Source organism: Halyomorpha halys, unplaced genomic scaffold (genome assembly GCF_000696795.3).
Source record: "Halyomorpha halys isolate HHAL.00 unplaced genomic scaffold, Hhal_1.1 Scaffold6919.1, whole genome shotgun sequence".
NCBI lineage: Eukaryota > Metazoa > Arthropoda > Insecta > Hemiptera > Pentatomidae > Halyomorpha > Halyomorpha halys.
In genome coordinates this window covers 1-5,460 of record NW_027114641.1, presented here as the reverse complement: position 1 = coordinate 5,460, position 5,460 = coordinate 1, and the positions used below count along the sequence as shown (strand labels likewise).

The 5,460-nt window shown below is 29.7% G+C and overlaps 1 long non-coding RNA gene across 1 annotated transcript; it reads left to right on the top strand.

The window, feature by feature from the left end:
- Positions 1 to 117: 117 nt before the first annotated feature.
- Positions 118 to 4,496, top strand: LOC136795072 (uncharacterized). The gene is made up of 3 exons (XR_010844629.1): positions 118 to 273; positions 646 to 741; positions 858 to 4,496. It is a non-coding gene; the product is annotated as an uncharacterized lncRNA (long non-coding RNA).
- Positions 4,497 to 5,460: the final 964 nt, after the last annotated feature.

The window sequence follows — 5,460 nt, the reverse complement described above, 5'->3', positions numbered from 1 at the left end:
AAAACATATAACATTTAACACAACATCATGAATACCCCTATGTTTGGAATGACATTGCCTTGTGTCATTTTGCTACAACTGCTTTGTTATCTGTTATTTCATTACTTTTATTTTTATTATAATATTTGTACTTATAGCTTGTATCTGAGAAAGTCGAAGTGAAGCCTGATGAAGTAATTAAGGAAGAAACAGTTCAGCCTGAAACAGTTCAACCTCAAACAGTTCAACCTCAAACAGTTCAACCTCAAATAGTTGAAGATGCAACCCCTGTCGGTGAGTTTTTTCTTTGTGTATTTATTACTAACCAGCTAATTAAGTTTTTTAGATCAAGACGTGAGAAGAATATATTTTTAAAATTATAAGTGAAAATTATTGCATAATAAACTACATTTTTGACATAAACAGTTTGATATTAATTGTCAAAGCAAAAAACTCATTGACTCTTTATTTATTATTCCCATTGGACTAGAACATTTTACCTGAAAGATCAAAAGTAAAGAATTAACTAAAACTCAAGTTTTTAATTGGTCTTGATAACTGTTAAATGTCTGTAATGTAAGTTATAAAAACATTTACATGATTATTCATAGAGATAATTTTAGTTTAATGCAGTATATTTTTTAATTTTTTAAAAATTTCTCTCAGAAGCCCAATATGTTGATGATGGATACAATGGATCAGAATACATTGATTTCAACGATCTTGGTTTAAGAGCTGAGGCTTTATATGATTATCAAGCAGGTATTGTAGAGATTTTCTTTTTTTTATATATAATATATATGATTTAAAGATGATAATTCGTCATGTATTATAAATTTAGTCAAACAATATTATTTTGAAATATTCATAATTTCCAGCTGATGAAACAGAAATATCTTTCGACCCCGGTGATATAATTACCCACATTGATCAGATAGACACTGGCTGGTGGCAAGGTTTGGCCCCTGATGGAACATTTGGACTCTTCCCTGCCAACTATGTTCAACTATTGGAGTGAATTATGACTGACAAAGACTAACTTCATCTAACCCCAAAATAATTGGTGATGGAATTCGCCGATCTCTACTCTACTTTATTGAAAACCATTACTGTCTTAGTACGTAATATTGAGATATTTGTATATTTCAAAAAGAAAGTATTTGCTGTTAGTTAGGTTATTATACAATGATCGTATATCCTAAAAGGTGCTCAATCCATGGCAAGATTCATAAGTATTTGTTTATTATATCTATTTATTTAATGTTATAATATTTTATAAAAAAATCTTTTATGTTTGTGAACAATATTAACTCACTTAACAGGGCCGAATACAAGTAGCGAGGTATAAAGATTATCAAGTTAGCTATTGAAAAAAAAAAAAAAAAAGATTTCTGTATTTTTTCAACTAAAAACATTTATACCTAAGAATGAAAACAGTTTAAAAATCAATAGAAACATTGGAAAAAAACTTTAAGAATACCATTGGGAATATGAATAGATTTAAATCCAATAAAGTTATGAATTTTCGTGTTCATAATGTATACTTAAAGTAGTATAAAAATATTAAAATTGCTATTTTCTAGAAGTACTGAAAATTATTTGCCAATCAAATTAAAAATAATAAATTCCCTTCCTCCAGGGTTCTTTTTGAGGTTGTCATCTATCTTTTACTATCAGTTAAGTTTTAATATAGTACATTTCAGAACCAAATTTGATGGCGTCGTTGATATTTGTACTCTCACACTGTGTGTGGACACTCTGACAGTGATAAAATCCTGTTACTACTAATTTTTCACTATAAAAGAAATTGAACCCTATTTCTTCCTGAAAAAGCAGAGGTTAAATTAGTTCCTTTTTTTCATATTTGAATATTAATCATCAGAACACTTTGTATTAAAATAAATAATAAATATCTATTTCACAGTTAAGACATCAAAAGAAGTCAATTTTTTTTATTCTAGGAAATGCTAAGTATAATTTGAGTTGATGGCACAAATTATTAACAATATAAATTTGTTTGTATTAGATATGTGCTTCAGAGATTTTAGATTTCATATATCGATTTCAGTTTTTTCTTCTGTTAAGTTTGAATGGTTTTTGTCTATCCTATTGTATGTAGCAACTTGAGTAGATAAAAAATAGAAAATTTTGTAATTTTTTTTTAGTCTGCCATAATCCTTTTAGTCTTGAACTTCCTTCGTAACTGGTGCTATATAGCCTGGTCAGATGTGTTAATCAAGATGTACAGAATTTGGTATCCAACAGTTTCTTATCCAGAATCATCTTTTATGTTCAGCCCTCCCATCATTACTTATGCCTAGTTCTATCTAGTTGCCCTAGTTGAGAGTCGTCATTATTGTACTGTATTTTTCTTAAATTTTGTTGATGTACAGTGCTCAGTGGCAATTATTTCAATAGTGCCCATGATCCCTCTGACATTATAAAAGAAAATTAAAATTATATTGAAAGATTATTAGTTGTGACCGTATGTGATAATTATTGGAAGATGGACTGGGTGGCTGTCAAGAAAGGTACACAAATAGTAGATAAAACTATTTATTAGTAACCAACGTTTCGCCCCTTTGAATTACTCAGCCCTGCAAAGTTGGACGAAACATCTGTTTCCATTGTGAATATCTAGGAACTGCTATTGATCATTCCTCCTTAATCTGAATGCCACTTCATCAGCTTTTTTTGTGGTTAGTATTTTTTGGCATAAGTAAAGACTAGTTATAGGAGGGTTTTATGAATTTTCGTGTTCATAGTGTATACTTAGCTCATGTAAAAGTAAAATTGCTGGAAATCAATGTTTCATATTTTTATTATTGTGGTCTGGACCAAATTGATTTTATTTATTTATGATAACTATAATTGGTATAATTAAAATATTCAAATTATTGGTATTAACAAAAATATAATTATAATCCTGGTTGTGGGCCATTCTGTTGGTGAGTTAATATATATTGTTAATTTTTAAAGGTTTATTAGTATTAATATTGTACCTTACAAAAAAATAAAATGTATTAAATTTTACTTTCAATTTGTTTGGGAACTTCTTTGTGTTTGTATCTTCTAGATCAGTGGTTCGCTACAGTATTACGCTACAGGCTTCCTTGAGTGGATATTAGTTATTTATGATTCAATTTTGAACAAATTGGTTGGGTGGCAGCTCACTGAGTTTAGTGGAAGTAAGCGATAAATTTTTATACAAGCCACTTGTGCGTCTTTGTAGCTAAGCATTGAGTCATGGCAAATACATTGTTTATGACAATTTATAAGGCAAATACCTTAATCAAGTGATTCTGATCCATTCTATTGGAAAGAGTTCTATTTTTAAAAAATTTTCAATGGAAATACACGTTTTGAGGTCCTCTGAGTCCAAGCGGGGAAGGATTGCCTTTTCTTTTTTTGTTATGATCTCCTCTTGCGAGATTGAGACATGTCGTACATTGACCAACCTACTCGCTATAATTGTCTGTTTAAAAAGTCAGATAAGTAAGGCTACCATTGAGGGCTGGAGTGGAGGGTTTCACGCCGTTTTTAAATTTCAGGCGCTTTTTAAATATTGCTCGATTTAACTGTCTTAAAGTTTCCTCTTCCTGTTTTAAGCTAATATTTCAAAAGTGATATTGGGCCGCGCTTCCTGGGGGTCTTAGCGGGGCGGGTCCAGTGGGAAAGGATTGCCTTTTTTTGTGTTATGATCTGTTGTGAGATTGTGACATGTCGTACATCGACCAACCTACTTACTCATTATCTACAATTGTCTGTTTAAACAGTTTAACATTTAATTACCTCTATCCCTACTTTCAGTAAATAAAATTCTTAAAATGTGAAAACTGTAACTTATCATTATGAGCCCACCAGTCTAAAATAGATCTTTAGGATGGATGTAAGTGAAAGGAAAGTTGTCTGATACACATACTACATCGCCTTTTTTTACTAGAGTTGGGACTATTTATGAGAACCACTGTTCTATAAGCCTCATCTTAACTTTATTTTGATTTGAAGTTTTTGTGAAATATTAGAATCACTGTTAATTATAAAAATTTTTATATTAACAAGAATTTTAATACCAATAAACTTTTGGATGAAGTACTTAATTATAAAGTATGTCATTACTGTAATTCTTGTCAAGTATTTAATTTTTGTAATGTTTTAACTGTAATCAATTTTATTTATATATAACTTTCTTGACTGATTACTAACATGACAGTAATATTAAATGTCTTTCATGAATTAGAATATAAGCGTTAAGTATTTTAATTTAGTAATGCTTGGCATTGTTTCTTTTTAACTTTTCTATTTCATTTAGTTTCAGCCACCCTCAGTGTGATTCTTTAAGGTATTTATTTAATTATAACAATCATTTGAAGGACTGAAAATTTTATTGAGCTTTAATAAATGTTTGTATGGTTTACTAACGCTTGTACTTACTTAACATTGATTTTTTTCTGAATCAGTTGCTAAGTTATTTGATACAAAAGGCATGTGGTGAAAATAAATTTTTAGTTTATGAATTTACAGTAGTTTGTTCTATCCTCCCCATCCTCTTTTATATTTTTTCCATCTTTAGAACCTTTCCATCTAAATTTTTAGGTATGAAGAAGTATAAGGTTTTTAAAAAAATTAATTGAACGATCCATTTGATTTATATGATGTATAATAAGATCAGGTTAACTAATGATCTCTTGGCGAGGTGTGTGCTAGAAAAGCAAAATCTTGTCATAACCATGGATATTCTTTCTTTTTTCATTATTAATAGGTTCTTATTCTAAAAAGTAGTTAATTTGTGTAACCGATCCTATAATGAACACGAGAAAGGCCTAAAAAAATATATATTATTGAAGAATGGAATATGGTCCGGGTGCAGTAAAAAAAAAAACTCAAATAGTAGAATTATACTATTTTATTGAGCCAACGTTTCGCCCCACATTGCAGGGCTGTTTTGACGGCAGTCAAAAATAAAGTACTTCATTCATTCATTCACTTCACTTTATTTTTGACTGCCGTCAAAACAGCCCTGAAGAAGCCCTGCAACGTGGGGCGAAACGTTGGCTCAATAAAATAGTATAATTCTACTATTTGAGTTTTTTTTTTACCGCACCCGGACCATATTCCATTCATCTATTCACACGGTCAATCAACAATCTTCCAATATATTATTGAAGATTTACAAAAAGTTTTGATTTTCTCCCTAAAAGGCTGAAAGAGAGAAAAAAAAAGTTTTTGAAACTAAAAAAAATGGTAACGAGGAGGTAGTTAAAATAAATATATTTTTTAAAAAATAATATATAAGTCCACAAAATATATAGACCCAAAGAAAAAATAAATCACATTTTTGTTTAAAAAACTTTTTTAATATGTTTACTTTACAAATTATTTTCGTTATTGTGGCATAACTGCAATCCCCGCTCCTCCCACTACCAACTGTCACTTTGTTTTTGACTGTCTCATCATTTGATTTGTATTTTTTTTTTTCTT